The 16,957-nt window shown below is 41.4% G+C and overlaps 1 non-coding gene across 1 annotated transcript; it reads left to right on the forward strand.

Moving 5' to 3' along the window:
- Nucleotides 1-10,914: 10,914 nt before the first annotated feature.
- Nucleotides 10,915-11,074, forward strand: LOC143110901 (U1 spliceosomal RNA). Its single transcript, XR_012984458.1, has one exon. It is a non-coding gene; the product is annotated as a U1 spliceosomal RNA (small nuclear RNA).
- Nucleotides 11,075-16,957: the final 5,883 nt, after the last annotated feature.

Below are 16,957 nucleotides of genomic sequence, written 5' to 3' on the forward strand. Positions count from 1 at the left end.
TGGAGGAGATGTCAGTCATCTCCTCAAGTGGTGTTATGTACCAACAAAATCACAAAATAATCATTTCGGCCTTTGTATGCGATGCACCAGCAAGAGCATTCCTCAAAAACATAAAATATCATAATTCGTATTACGGCTGCGAGAGGTGTGTTCAGGAGGGTGTTTGGTGCAATAACAGATTAAACTTCCCTGAGACAATGGCGGCACCACGTACAGACGAGAGCTTTAAGGCCAAATTACAAAGTGATCACCACAAGGATGGTGAAAGTCCCCTCACTGACATCAACATTGGCATGGTCTCCCAATTTGTGCTCGATTACATGCACTTAGTGTGTTTGGGAGTAGTGAGAAAGCTCATTTGGTTGTGGATGCGAGGCCCACTACCCACAAGAATTGGCAACCGAACAATAACATCAATATCACAAAAAATAGTGGAACTTGGAAAAAGCTTGCCAAAAGAGTTCAATAGAAGAGGGAGATCCCTAACAGAGGTGGACCGTTGGAAAGCAACTGAATTTCGGACATTTCTTTTGTATACGGGTCCCATTGCTCTCAAAAACGAACTGCCTGATGTTATGTACGATCACTTCCTCCTTCTGCATGTGGGCATAACCATTCTATGCAGCCCACAGCTGTCAAAAACATACTGTGATTACGCCGAGAAGGTGATCAGAGTCTTTGTCCAAAACTTCTCTGTGATTTATGGCGATTTCATTGTGTACAATGTCCATAGCTTAATCCACCTGGCAGACGATGTCAGAAAATTTGGCCCCTTGCAGAGAATTTCTGCCTTTCCTTTCGAAAACTTTCTGCATCAACTGAAAAGAAAGATCAGAAAGCCAAACCAACCTTTGCAGCAAATTGTAAAACGCATCGCTGAACAAAAACTAAACAGCAGTGTCAGTCAGTCAGTCAATGTCAGTCCAGTGTTGCACAGTCTACTCTCTCACTACACCTGTCCCAAATTCTTTTTATCAGTCCATGCGCCTAACAACATAGTTTTGAGTGGGCACAGCATATTCAGAATTGAAAAAATGTTCAATGCTGATGGCTGCACACAGTTTTTGGGACGGAAATTTTTAAACAGACAGTCGTTTTTCACATCCCCAGTTGACTCCCTCAATTTGAATATTGCTTTTGTTCAAGGACTGTCTGTAGAGGTGGTGGCTTTGTCAGAGAAAACCATTGATGCCAAAATGGTTGCAATGCCTGTCAAACATGGCTTTGCAATATACCGACTGAACCATACATAATAAATAAATAAATAAATAAATAAATGAGTTAGTTAGTTAGTAATAAATAAATAAATAAATAAATACATAAATAATTTAGTTAGTAATAAATAAATAAATGAATAAATAAGTTAGTTAGTTAGTAATAAATAAATAAATAAATAAATAAATAAATAAGTTAGTTAGTTAAAGCTAAGTTCATCTGTTCATCATTTCAGTTTACAGATCATGTTCGCAATTGTACTATTTACGGAAAAGAATGAGGTTGAAGTGGTGCCCACAAGCTGGCTGAGTGTCGACCAAAAAGTGTCGTTCTGGCCACCATACAAAAGTATGCAACGGGGTAAGGTGGCTGTCCAGAATCAGGAGGATCCTGATGAGACATGGGGGGAGTTCTTTGTCAGGGTACTGAAGAAATATGGTGAGACCCTCCTGTAAACAAACACAGAGAGAAAGAAAGAGAGAGAGAGAGAGAGAGAGAGAGAGAGAGAGATAACATGATTCATCATAATGCAACTTCATTTCATTTCTATACATGCTGCAATATGGTTCCTTGTTTAACAAATGTTTCCCTCAAATACAGATTCTTATGAAGCGGCCAGGAAGAAACTGGTGAGGGCCACCAAGAAAGACTCCCTCACTTCTGAGGATGAAAGTTTCAGAAGGCCTAGAATGTAAGAACCGTACAGTACACAAATTAACAAAAGTCTAAGATTCACTGATGTTTTAATACCTGTGGTGTTGTCCTGTTGTCATACTGCAGGCCCTCTGCCAAAGTGGTGGAGCAGTTTAAAGCTCTACCTCAGCCACGCCATTCCATCGCCAACCAGCAACCAGCAAAACAACCAGCGAAACAACCAGTGAAACCACCTGCGAAACCAGGCTCCTCCAAACAGCTACCTGTACTCCAGCCTGTACTCCAGCCACCACCGGTGTTTTCATCGGTCTTGAGTGCTCCCACTACCTCCTACTCACAGCCTGTGACAAACACATTCGGTACAAAACATTTTGCTGGTCTGCAACATGACTGATGATATCATTTGTGTAACATAATCATTTAAGTCACAACACTTTCTAAAGCAATGTGAAATGTTTCTGTTTTTCTATTAAACCTTTCTTACCTATAGAGCGTGACCAGCTAATTTTCAGGGCCTTGGAGGAGATAAAGGCGCAAGTGCGCCAGAACACCCTCCTTCTCCAGGCCCTGGCTAAGAAGCAGCCAGCACAAGCAGCGCCCTCTCTACCAGAGGAATTCACATTCCCAATTCAGACACAAGAACATCTGAGGAGAGTGGAGAATGTGTTATTAGAGAAAGCACAGGAGAAAGCTATGGTATGTATTTGACTACATTGATGACCACAACATGGTGAAAAATTTCACGTTGGTTGAATACTTTGGAACCAACTGCATTATGTTTTGTCAACAGTACACATTCTATACAGTTAAGAACAAAAGTATTCATACCCCTGGCAAATATTGATTTAATGTTAATTTTCTCTTGACCAATATGTTTGAAAATGACACTTCTACATGGCTAAATGTTGTAAGATAATGTGGTAGAATCAGTTTTCATATTTTTTGAACATTTTTATGAAAAATGGCATGTCCAAAATTATTCATACCCTTTTTAAATAATCACTGGAAGCATGTTTATTTGTCATCACAGCTCTCAAAATGGTTCTCATAATACATACCAAGCCTCTCAATGTCTTCACAATGATTCTAGACAGCTAGCCTAGCCCCGCCCACCTAGATCTTATTTCAGGGAGATCTAGTCTGGAAACCTAGTTCATAACCATTTAAAAATCAAGCAAAAGCTATATTCTTTGTTCAGGTGTGTCCTTATAAAAGGTTAAGCAGAGTTGTGCATTTTAAGAAGAGTGATCCATGATCAGCATCCATGATGACCAAGTGGTCCATTTTGGGATGTGCTGCAAATGTCAACCATCAAAACACCATATCCACAGTGCAGAATAGCTATTATAGAAATGTATTAGCTTGGGGTGTTTTTTTCCAGACAATGGGACCTGGTGACCTTCTCAAAGTAAATGGTAACACTAAAACAAGGGGCTACAGTAAGATTTTTGGAGGAAAAAAAATCAGGCAGTCTGCCGAGAAACCCGTCCCAATAGGCGGCATCGGGCCATTAAACCACACAATGATCCAAAACATACAGCCAAACAAGGCTTTCCAGTCATTATCTAAAAAAAGGTATGAATAATTTTGGACACAAAATTCATACATATGTAAAAAAAAAGATGAAAATGCTTCTATTTCCATGTTTCTACCACATTGTCAAGCAACCTTTTGACATGTGGCAGTTTCATTTTCAGTCAGAACAAACATATTGGTCGAGAGAAAATCAACATTAAATTAATATTTGCCAGGGGTATGAATAATTTTGTTCTTAACTGTATAAAATCTATATACATCTGTACATTTCTGTTCTTATCTGTAGACAACACACCTTACAGCACTTGGTGGGATGAATGCTGGGGACGCGGTCAGGAGAATAATGCGTCACCTCATCACAGACACACTGGCAACCCAATACAATTGGCTTGGCCGAGGAGGCCAAAAGAAGGCTTTTGCAGCTTTAAAAATCACTGCAGCTATAAGAGGTGTCTGAATGCCACTGCATTGCTGTCATTGTAAAAGAAAAATTAAATACAGTGTGCTTAATAGACACTTTTTGATTCTCCTGGAAATAGTGCATTGTATTTTCAATGATCAAGAACTGTTACCTGTTCAGGTGCTGCGGCAGCGCAAAATATCACTGCCAGCGAGTGCGACAGCCACATTAAGAACTGGCTTAAGTATAGCAGTGACCGCAGTGGAGGAAGGAAGAGGAGAGCTGAAGAACCGCAGAGCCCTGTAATCGGTATGTTACAGACCTGAATAAGAAGAGGGAAATCCAAAGACATAGTGGCAGACATTTAAGTATATGCAATGGGTCATTCCAGGTTAAATCATCTAAGGTTCTTGCTGCACCATCTCATATTTTGTTAAAACATTGTCTTAATCAAGAATGGGTCCCAAAACCAAAAGCCTGTAAAATATTTCTGTTCAAATCCTGTCTTTATCACATTCATATAATTGTCAGTCCTTAGAATTACTTCAGTTTTGTAGCTTGGAATTCACATTATCTAGGAAGCAATGTTTGAGCATTTATGATAAGTATTATTCATGGGCACTACTATTTCGATATATGATGGCGTCAAAATAGCTATTTAGAATCATCAGTGTCTCTACACATGAACTCGAGCATTGAGAACATTGTTCGTGTACACAGTTTACTAAAAAGAAAGGTTTTGGACAACTCACTCCTTGGCTGGCATGATGGCGGCGAGCAGAAAAACTAAGTTTTTAAAAACCTTTCTTTTAGTAAACTCTGTGTACACAAACAATGCTCAAGTTCATGTGTAGAGACACAGATGACTTCGATCAAAGTTTCATGTTGTGTCGAGCCTTCTTGGTGTTTTAAAAATAGCTATTTTGATGCCATCATGTATCAAAATAGTAGTGCCCCTACGATTTCCATTAAAAAAGCCATTTGACCCGAAAACGACGACAAGCTAAAAGTGGCGCTTCGGACGTAGGCTATAATTATGCTTTTAAACTAAAGTTTGACTAGGGTACATTCACAAAAACACCCTAGGATGCATTCTGGCCAGTTACGCTTTAACAGCCCCACTGATTTTCGTGTTCCTAGCCTAGGCTACTCCACCAATTACCAAAAAATGCAACCTCGTTTAATCTTAATGCGCATTTGTTGCAGAGACACCGTGATTTTATATCATCCAAAGCCCAGCTACATTTCTTTGAAAGACAACGATCTTTAAACAAAGCAGGCTACCTACAGTACATAGATGGCAATATCAGTTGTGCTTTAGACTGACAGAAAATACTGAGGCAAAAAGTCCTACCCAAAATAGAAATCTCTCCGATTTTCTATTAGCCTATACATGGCGGTACTCGGGACTTTCAACAACAGTTGCTTATATTTCTGTATTATACCAAAAACATAAATATCTATGTATTTTAATTATTCCAAAGTAGCATAGGCTACAAAATATGTCGAGCTATGTGCTACATTTGAAGAGTTTCAAAACGCCACCATTTTAATGAATTTTCATAAATATTTTTTTTTACATTTTGTTTTCCAAATAATTTCAGTTGAACTGTAACTGGGTGTTGTTATTTTATATATCTTTACTCAATCAAAACAACACAATACACATTAAATAACCTGAATGTTTTAAAAAAAGGAGATAGCGTTTTGGAACCAAACTCTTCATTTCTTCACACAAAAGTAACCAAGTTTAGCTTAGTCTTCTAACCTTATTTTAAGACAATAATTAAAAATCTTACCTTATCACATGTCAAACAGTCACCAAGTGTCCAGTGCCCTAGCTATGGCTAATCCTAGGCCAAACTGACCTAATGTCGCGTGGTTCATGCAAACATCACGTGCATTCATTCTCAGGTAACATTTTGTCGCGTGGCTTTAGTAGGCCTGTGCATGCTGTGCATTTCACGATTGATTGCAATATGAAAATGCTATTTGCAAATGGAGATGCATTTTCAACTAAAAATATAGCCTAGCATGCCTCAATACAACGCAATTCAGATCGTTACAACGTTAAGCGCATTTTCATATAATAGATGGGGACAGTAAACATTTTTTAAAAAATAATTTAAAAAAAACATTCTTACCTCCTAGGCCTAGTTTCAGTGATAACCTCCTAAATGGGCAATCTGTCACTGATGGTTGTCTCCTTTTCTCCACAGCTACTCAGCGCCAGCGTCTGCGTCAATTGGAATTCAGTGATTCGGATTCCAGCGATTCTGACTCCGAGTAAGTAGCACATATGGCAAACCCCACATACTTTGCATTGTTTTGATAAATGGATCGATGAGCAAACTCTTTTGTTTTTCCAGAATAGTTCCATGATCTGGAGGAACCGGAGCAGCCCACCCCCCAATTCCTTGTTGGTGTTTTTTTTAAACATTTTTTATTAATTTATTTCTTTGTTATTTTTGTTATTGTCAATAAATATTATAAATAATATTAACATTTATAACATATTGCCTGCCTGTCTTGAATTAAGCAACAAGCCCCGAGAGGCCACTGGTTTTAGAACAGCTGTTAGGCATGATGCGCAATTGCGGAAGCAATCATTTCCATATAGGCTTGTAGGCTACTGGAGAACAAGTCATTGCTCATGATAATAAAAGTATAATGTTCATTCATTTTCACGGTATGGACTAGCAATGGAAAATAAAAACAAAATGTTGGCAATTGGTTATAAGCCAACGTTTTGCAATAAACGGATTTTTGTAGGCCTATTGTGACGCACGACGATTTTCTCCGTGCCAACGTCAAAACAACGTTACCCCACCGGACAAAATGAAGTTGGCACAACGTCAGTAAACAACGTCATGCCAACGGATGATATGCCGTTGTGCCAACGTATGCTTGCTATCTGGGTTGGATAATGCAGTGGGTGAGGGAGCCCCTCCGTCTAGCCACATGCGTTGCAGATCTGATTATGGGTTCAGCGACCATATGAGTGAACCAATCAGTGGAGTTGACTGTGGTGCACAATATCCAATCAGGAATTTGGAACTGTACCATGTCAGAAGAACTGGAACAAGCATTTAGCACCGAAACATCGAAAGAGACAAGAAGGGTATGTATTATTTTATCCAACTCTCGGGGAAATGTTGGCGTATTTCTTTGAATATTGTTTTGGTTTCACGGGGGTTAAATGATTCTTTCTTCCAGTAGGCCCTAAAAACTCTAACACTGTACCAATCTGGGATATAATTTAATTAAATGCAGAATACCAGCTGAGATCAGTTGCATTATTTTTTAATCAGGGCAGCATTTTTTTAGATTGCATTATGTGTTTAGATAATTGCAAACAGAATGTGCCTTTGGAACATTGGAATTTCCTTCTACAGTAAGCCTGTTTGAGTTGTGATTCACTCGGATCTTTCACCCGTATCTTTAAATTAACCCATGAGTCGCGAGTCTCTATCATTAACTCGGATCAGTTGAGTCCTACTACAATTCAATCTAAAACGATAAACAGCGCCACACACAAACCTCTTGCAACATTAGCTAGCCTCCTAGTCCTAGCCATCGTAGCTGCCAAAAATGTAACAATTTCGTAGGCAACCACAACTCCACAAATCAACTCAAGCGACTGAGTGAGCAGGCAGTCCGAGATAACTGGTTAACTTCCCGCTGAGCCGGAAACATTGCAGACTCACAGACCATGGGACTCAAGATTGGAGCGGCTGAGCGGCTGAGTAGCAATCCGGGTTAGTCGGATCAGCCGGCTGGTTAGGCTACGTTGAGTACGAGTCAGTCGAATCAGCCGGCTACGTTGTCATGAGTGGATCTGTGAGAGCGAGTAGCTCCTCCTCGAGGTGAAAAGCAATTCCACAACAAAAGCCATTCTTTCACTTCTGAAATATAACATTCAATGTTCTGCATGTAGCCTATACATAATTCGATTTGGTGTATAGATGTAGCATATTAAAATGCAATTAGGTCGTGCAGACGCTCATGGAGCTGCTTGAGTAGCCTATCTACCCGGGTCAATCAGCCGGGCGGGCCGGTTAGGTTATGAGTGCGAGTCAGCCGAATCAGCCGGCTACGTTGTCATGAGTGGATCTTTAGAGTAACTCCTCGTCAAGGTGAAAAACAAATCCACAACAAAAGCCATGCTTTCACTTCTGAAATAACATATGTTCTGCACGCATAGCCTACTTTAAAATGCAATTAGGTCGCGAAGACAGTCCGAAACATTGCAAGCTCTGTATGGAGAGTAGGCTAGCCAGTCGGATCAGCCAAGCGGGCCGGTTACGTTGTTGTTATGAGTGCGAGTCAGCCGAATCAGCCGGCTACGTTGTCATGAGTGGATCTTTAGAGGAGCGAGTAACTCCTCGTCAGGGTTAAAAGAAAATCCACAACAAAAGCCATGCTTTCACTTCTGAAATAACATATATTCTGCACGCATAGCCTACTTTAAAATGCAATTAGGTCGCGAAGACAGTCCGAAACATTGCAAGCTCTGTATGCATGGAGTGGCTAGCCAGTCGGATCAGCCAAGAGGGCCGGTTACGTTGTTGTTATGAGTGCGAGTCAGCCGAATCAGCCGGCTACGTTGTCATGAGTGGGTCTTTAGAGGAGTGAGTAACTCCTCGTCAAGGTTAAAAGAAAATCCACAACAAAAGCCATGCTTTCACTTCTGAAATAACATATATTCTGCACGCATAGCCTACTTTAAAATGCAATTAGGTCGCGAAGACAGTCCGAAACATTGCAAGCTCTGTATGCATGGAGTGGCTAGCCAGTCGGATCAGCCAAGAGGGCCGGTTACGTTGTTGTTATGAGTGCGAGTCAGCCGAATCAGCCGGCTACGTTGTCATGAGTGGGTCTTTAGAGGAGTGAGTAACTCCTCGTCAAGGTTAAAAGAAAATCCACAACAAAAGCCATGCTTTCACTTCTGAAATAACATACATTCTGCACGCATAGCCTACTTTAAAATGCAATTAGGTCGCGAAGACAGTCCGAAACATTGCAAGCTCTGTATGGAGTTGCTTGAGTAGCCTACCTGGGTCATTTGGATCAACCAGGCGGACCGGTTACATTATGTTGTTATGAGTGCGAGTCAGTCGAATCAGCCGGCTACATTGTCATGAGTGGATCTGTAGACGAGCAAGTAGCCTAGTTTCTACTCGTGTCAAGGTGATAATAATAATAGGCCTAATGAGAATAGTAGTAGTAGTAGTAGTAATAATAATAATAATAATAATAACAATAATAATAATTTATTCACTGCAGGGCATTTCTACGTTCCTGTTTATATGTCTACATTGAAAGTCAATTGCTTAGGCTAGGTTAAGACAATAAATACACAGTCTGGCTCAAACTGCTTTCTTTCCCGTGAGTGGGTGGAGGTTTTGATGCTATTATATTAGGCTATTTTATATTATATTATATTAGGCTACCTAACATGATATATATATATATATATATATATATATATATATATATAGCTATGATTAATAGGCTAATAATATTAGTTGCCTAGTATTAGCAGCCTAATACCTATTAGAATAGATTCCTAGTAGCCTACTATTAGTATATAGTAGTGGTAATAAACATTGTAGCAGAGTAGCATTAGACCTAGGCAAATTTTCTATTGTTAACAAAACAATAGAACATGAGCACCAAAAAGATGAACAATGTGTGGGTGCACTTTGACCAGGAGAGCAAAACTCTTAGGCTAAATGCAAGTACTGCAAAAACCTGGTTTCAAATCATGGAGGATCCACATCCAACATGAGAAGGCACTTAACGAAATTAAGCACCCCACTGCACTGCTTGAACGTAGGACTGAATTTCTTTGCGATTTAGCAATACTGACTCAAGTGACTCAAGTGACTCGTTCAACCCGGATCAGTTTAGTGAGTGACTCAGAATAACCCGGATCCTTAAAAGGAATCGAGTTTGACAGGCCTATTCTACAGCCATTTCCTTCTACAACAGTCGAGAACCCTTTTGCAATGATGTTGTATCTATGAGTGTGTGTGTGTGTGTGTGTTTGTGTTGCCACTGAGTGTGTTTACGTGCGTGCATGATGTTGTATCTATGAGTGTGTGTGTGTGTGTGTGTGTTGCCATTGAGTGTGTTTACGTGCGTGCATGATAAGCCCTTATCACTGATGGGCTCTGCACCTGTTCGTCTTCTTTATGGCTCACCTGGGCAGGTAGGGAGGCAGGGAGACGGGCAGACCGCCAGATGAACTGGCCCCAACCTGGATGCCTATACGCTACTGGCATGTTGCCATGGCGACGCTGCGTCATATAAAATTGGCCTGTCAGGGTGCGGGGACTCCCCACTCGCCCCTCCCTCCTCTGTGATATGCAACAGCCAACACACATGTTGTGTGTGTGTGTCTGTTTGTGTGTGAATGCGTGTGTGTATGTGTGTCTGTGTGTGTGTTTGTCTCTCTGTGTGTATGTGTGTGTGTGTGTGTGTGTATGTTTGTGTGTGTGTGTGTGTGTGTATGTGTGTGTGTGTGTGTGTGTATGTATGTGTGTGCATGTGTGTGTGTGTGTGTGTGCATGTGTGTGTGTGTGTGTGCGTGTGTGTGTGCATGAGTTTGTGTGGAGAGAGAGAGAGAGAGAGAGAGGGCAAAAGACAGTGTGTGTGTGTGTGTGTGTGTGTGTGTGTTTGTGTATTTGTCTTGACATGTGTATAGTTGAGAGTTTGGGACAGTTTGTCATAAAACTGATTGATCATTTCAACAGAACTACAAGGGGAATTTTCAGTGGACCAACACAGCTGGCATCCACAATACACACACACACACACACACACACACACACACACACACACACACGCATAAACACTCATACTCACTCATTCACATTCTCTCTCTCTCTCTCTCTCTTACACACACATACACACACACTCACTCAGGTAATTGTTGTCTTAGTAACATTTAAAATAAAAATACTATAGTTTATATAAAGAGGTACAGATGGCATCTAATCCATGACTCAGCTAAAACAGTGAGAGGATCACTTCACTTATGAAGAGTATAGAGCTTTACAATTCTGGATTGCACTTCATTTGAAGGTATCTACATAAGAGTGACATGACTTACCTGTCAGGGGTGATACGATGATCAAGAAGGTGGTTTGCCCAGGGCGAGGCTCGGCCACTGCACTCAGATCTCACCCCTGCAATTCCCTCAAATGTAGGAATCTCGACTGCACAATTTCTGGTAGTGGGGGAATGCGTTCGCGCCCTCCCCTAATTTTTGAGGGCAGCCATGGCCTACGCAATGGGCCTCATTCCCCAATCACCTGGGGCAACCGTGGTCTACTGGTTAGGTAGGGTGTGTGTGTGTGTGTGTGTGTGTGTGTGTGTGTCATTGTATGGGCTCAGGAAAACCTCTGATAACCATTGTCAATGTGCACAGTTTGATGCCCAATTCAAAAACTGCTGCCAAAATATTGTAACAGCCAAAACTGCCAAAATTGTTTTGAGACATGATACAGAAAATACCACCATCGTATCTCAGCCTAAAATGGACTGAGATAACACGGAAAAAGGTGCTGTGGTTAGACCAATCAAAATTTTCCATTTTTTTTGGAAATCATGGACTCATCTGGGCTAAAGAGGAGAGGGCCTATCCAAGTATCCAACCTATCAAACTTGTTTTAGTGCTCAGTTCGAAACCCAACATCTATGACGATGTGGAGGTGCATTAGTGCCTACAGCATGGGTATCTTGCACATTTGGCAAAGCACAATCAATTCTGAATATATACAGTATAAGCTTTATTGCAGACACAGGTCCATATCATACACACACATAATACATAGTATAAAAAGGAGATACAAAATACATAGAAAATCACATATTAGCCTATAGGACATACAGGCATTTGGGCCAATGCCCTCTTAACCTAGAAGTGAATCTGTAGCAGCTTTTCAGAGGGCTGACTAGGGCTTCAATTATTTGGTTCTCTGACTTGTCCAGGCTCTGACTTGCTACCTTAAGCCTCTGCATACCTTTCTTCTTATAGTTAGACCACAATTGAGCAGTATTGGTGTTATGTAAGTTCTAAACAGGGAGCACTTCACAGAGTCAGAGCACATAGAAAACTTCCTTATAAACATGTTAGCTTGAGAATAAATGTTACAGCGCTGTCGGTATAGGTCTTTGTCATCTGTCCAATCATCAGATATGACATGGCCTAGGTATTTAACCTCCTCACACACATCAAGAGGGGCTGTCTGACAAATAAAAGGTCGGTAAAGTTGATTTCCTGTCCTCAGCACTTCTAACTATCATTATATGGCTTTTCTTAGCATTATGCGTTACGTCATGGTCAATGCCATACTGGGAGCAGACCTTCAGCATCTGCTGCAGCCCAGCACTATATGGACAGAATAATGTATAAGTTTTGTATAGACCAACATACAAGTTTTGTATACATTACATCCAGGCAATGCCTTTTCCAGGGAAGACCTTGAATATTTCAGGAAAACAATGCTAAAATGAATTCTGCAAATATTTAAACATTATTTTTCCATAGAGGAAGAGTCCAGGTGTTTTGTTTTGTTAAATGAAGAGGTGAATCAGCACAGGGTAAACATTCCCTGTCCCAACTTTTTCTGAAACATTTTGTTGGCATCAAATATAATAATCATAATCAAATATATATATAGTTATGGTTATGGGATTTGGCAGACGCCTTTGTCCAAAGCGAAATACAAATACAAAACAAAATAATACTTAAATTTAACAGGGAACAAATTAAAATGTTGGTCAGACTATAGCAATAATAAACAATGTCAATTCAATTGTAACGTCCTGGCTTGAGGACGAGACAAAAACAAGGGCACACGCCACACTGCAGAGAAGATTTAACAATAATTTATTGAGAGCGTTTAACATAACCAACCCAAAATAATTACAAACCCTGAATATGTCAGTAGAGTCAGTGGTGTAGGCAATGTATGGATGCACTGAGTAATGTAGTGGTGCTAAATAAATTAAAGAAAAGAAATACCAAAACCTAACAAAAACTGAGACTCAGGTCTGCTGCCGCCACCAACAACCCTACGCCCGCTCTCTAACCCACAATGCATCAGGGTGCCTTTTAAAGACACCCTGGACACCAGGTGTCCTACTGTAACAATTAACCAATTAAAGGTGCAGATGAGCAGGCCAAGCTGATGAGGACGCCATGTACTCGTCACACCCTCCCCCATGGAACAGGGGTACCACCATGGAACCCTGCACAGTCCAAACCCCAGCCTCATCCTCCTGCACACACATTTTACAGGAAGCAAAAGAACAACATTAGTGCACAGACAAAGATGAGAATAAACAGAACCATACCAAAAACAACCCTTCACCAGACATTAATGCACAACGAGGAACAAGTCGGAGACAGAATACCCATCACCCATCACCCATTACCAAAAGAATAGGACAGTGCAACCTTATCTTCTGACCCCTTGATGTGCTCAATATCAAGACAGTGTGACGACAAAAAACAAACAACCCTGAGTAGGTATGATTTTCAACTGACTACACCACACCCCTTTGCCCGGTGCAAAGCTCTCCTCCACCCCACCAACTATGGGCAAACTACTACCTCTGTTGAAACAGTTGCTGCGTTGCCGCCAGCGATATCTAATTTTTAATCTCCTGTGTGAAAGAACTCGAGTTTTTCATGCAGCCAGGTGTCCAGACTGTTCATGTGTAACCTGGAGCACAGACTTACGATACTTGGTAGGCACTTGAACATTTTGTGGTCCAACCGATTGTTCCCCATGTGGAACCGACTTGCGCCCCAGTACCCCACTCTGCACAACATCACCATGCGCAGCACTAGACCCACCAACACCAGAAAAACCAGGTGCGAACTTTTCTAACAAGGGCAAATCTTTTTGTTCCTTGCCAAAATCAGACAAAAGAGAGGGCAATTAGCACGGTCAGGCACAGGCAGCACACTAGATGTCGACTCAGACTCCTTCGTATCATCAGCTTTAGCAGTGCTGTTTGTAGCACATGTTACCATACCCACTGCTTCCCCAACATCAGGCACAAGATCCTGGTCTGGACCAGCAGGACCCTGAGGAGAAGCCACAGGACAAGACGATGGGCTGGCCGTACCTCAAGCACAACTTCTCCCTGCACCAAATCAGATCTTAGGGTAAGTTTGTGGACAGGAACAGATAAGACGTTAAGACCCATTCCCTGTACCAACACATAGACTCCCGTATCTGATTGCTGAGAAAAAGGCAAAACGGATTGCAATATAAAGGACTCAATTGATCCAGTATCTCGTAGGATCTTCACTGGAACACACTCATTACAGCCTGCAAGAGACACCGAACCTTCTGTGATAAAAGGGGAAAATGACACGTTAGGACCCAACATCTTTAGCTTCTCTAGAGTTTCCAATTGTTTCTCATCACCAGCAAAAGGAACTGGCGCTGCCAAAGCACTAGGTTTAACATGTGCATACCGGGATGTTCTGGCCTATATCTCAGTGCCGGAGAGTCTCTCTTCCAATGACCCCTTTCTCTACAATAATTGCACACTAAATCAAAATCTGAGCTACCATTAAACGTAGGAGAACGAGAACGAATAGGTTGCCTGAAACCCGCATCAGAAGTATGCCGTTCAGAAAAAAAAACAGTATGGGTTAATACAATACAATACAATACATCAGCCAACCTTGCAGCCTTCTCAACAGATTGAATAGCATGTTCATTAATGAATGTAACGACTCGATCAGGTGCAGAATTTTTAAACTGTTCCAAAACAATGAGATTGGACAGCTCACGGAAAGTGCTTACTCCTTGGGCAGAACACCAACGAGTAAAGTGTTTATTCAGATCACGCATGAACTCCAAATGCGTCTGCTCAGTTTCCTTTTTACTCGAATGAAAACGTACACGGTAAGCCTCTGGCACAAGCTCGTAAGATTTTAATACAGCCTCTTTCACCTTCGCGTAGTATTTACAATCTTCATTATTTAAAGAAGAATACACCTCTTGCGCCCGCCCAGTTAAAACACAAGAGAGCAAGCGTGTACGTTCAGTGTCAGACCAAGGCCTGGCTTCCGCAACACGCTCAAACAGTGTGAAGAAAATGTCTGGATCTTTTTCATTGAACTGTGGAACCAATCTCAAATTCTGTGTCGTATCAGACGAGCCTACAGAAAATTCATTAACTGCTGAATCTGGCAGAGTACCCTCCTTAACCATACTTAAAGGAGAAGTTCGGTGTGAAATGCAGCTAAATCGCTATTTTTACACCATTAAAAAGGTTCCAAGTAACTCCACACTGCATTGGGAGACTTCTGAGGGTCTTGGAACCTTTTTAATTGTGTAAAAATAGCGATTTAGCTGCATAGGCTACGCTATGCCCCCCACAGCTACTTTGGCTAAAAACGGCGTAATTCGGAATGCTAGGGGGTGAGCGAAAGTGCCTATTGGACACATGTAAGTACTCGGCAACATCTTTCAGTACAGCTAAGGTCAATTTCACACCGAACTTCTCCTTTAATTTAAGATGCTGCATATCTAAATGTGCCTTCTCTAACTGCACTTTAGACATTTCGGATATATACACATATTTCAGTTTATCATGCTGAATCTGGAGCAACAACAAATCTTTCTGCTGATCGAAAGACAACGCGCTGCCCTGTGGCTTTTCAGGCGGCAAACTCGGAGAAGCTTCGGCCAATATTCCTTTCTCAATTAAACTCAAGCGCAACCTACGTTTAATGGCATCTTTTTCTTTTCACTAATCGTCAGCTCATAATGCCCTGCAATTTTCAACAATTCATCCTTTGTGCAACTATGAAACACCTCCCAAGACGGAGAACTCACAAACTCGTCGGCAGTCATAATCAAATCCAGCTAGTGCCAAAGGAAAATACTACCAAATAATGTGCGACTAATTTGGAGCGCTCCCCACTACCTAGGCTACCTACCCAAAAAGTACTCTCACTACTATAAACCTAACTCTTCATGCGGCTACCGATGAGGAGTATTTGTGCACGGGTAAGAGCAACCGAAAAAGAACCTTTATCTTAGGCGGCGGCTCTCACACTGATTCCAGCAGAGATCGGAGCGCGACAGTAAAATCTGCAACAAACCTCACACCGCGGAAGTGCCCCCGAGCAAATGCTTCTATTCACCTTCACCGCAACACTATACCCCAGCCCCGATGTGCCTCAAAGGAAGCACACCGCTACACCTCGCAGGGGAGTTAACTCCAAACAGACAACGTATTATTATTTCTTTGCACATAAATGATAGTACTTACCTTACAGCAATACTGGCACACGTCCTCAAAACGCCAAATGACGAACAAACGACTTCCAAAAGTGGGCGCGTCCCTACCTCAACAAACTATCAAACTAATTAGGCCTACCGCTCTTTCAATTAACAAAACTTCCAATCGGTATCAACCAATAGGAAGCAAACAAAACCACTGCCTAAAGCAGATGAACCAACAAAGAACAAGTAGCCTACAAACAAAGATCAGATCAACGCACCGGGTTCTCTCAAGAAGTTTAAACTATCCCGGACGAGCCCCCATTTGTAACGTCCTGGCTCGAGGACGAGACAAAAACAAGGGCACACGCCACACTGCAGAGAAGATTTAACAATAATTTATCGAGAGCGTTTAACATAACCAACCCAAAATAAATAGAAACCCTGAATATGTCAGTAGAGTCAGTGGTGTAGGCAATGTATGGATGCACTGAGTAATGTAGTGGTGCTAAATAAATTAAAGAAAAGAAATACCAAAACCTAATAAAACCCAGACTCAGGTCTGCTGCTGCCACCAACAACCCTACGCCCGCTCTCTAACCCACAATGCATCAGGGTGCCTTTTAAAGACACCCTGGACATATATATATATATAATTCTGCCATTTACTGTGTTCTTATTGACTGTTTTTGTCTTTAGTATTTCCAAGCCGTAGCGGCAGTGGGCAGTGAAGAGTGTGTGACTGAAACAGGAAGTGTGTGTTTATGTGTGTGTGTATGTGTGTGTGTATGTGTGTGTGTGTGCACGCTTTATGTTCATTTGGCAAATTCAAATTGAACCTGTCAAATGAAATGCTGTCATTATACTGTAATAACAATGAGTATATATA

This window comes from Alosa pseudoharengus, unplaced genomic scaffold (assembly GCF_046254945.1).
Source record: "Alosa pseudoharengus isolate Yale_2024_CS ecotype anadromous, Long Island Sound unplaced genomic scaffold, YU_APseudo_1.1 YU_APseudo_1.1_scf_7, whole genome shotgun sequence".
Classification (NCBI taxonomy): Eukaryota; Metazoa; Chordata; class Actinopteri; order Clupeiformes; family Clupeidae; genus Alosa; species Alosa pseudoharengus.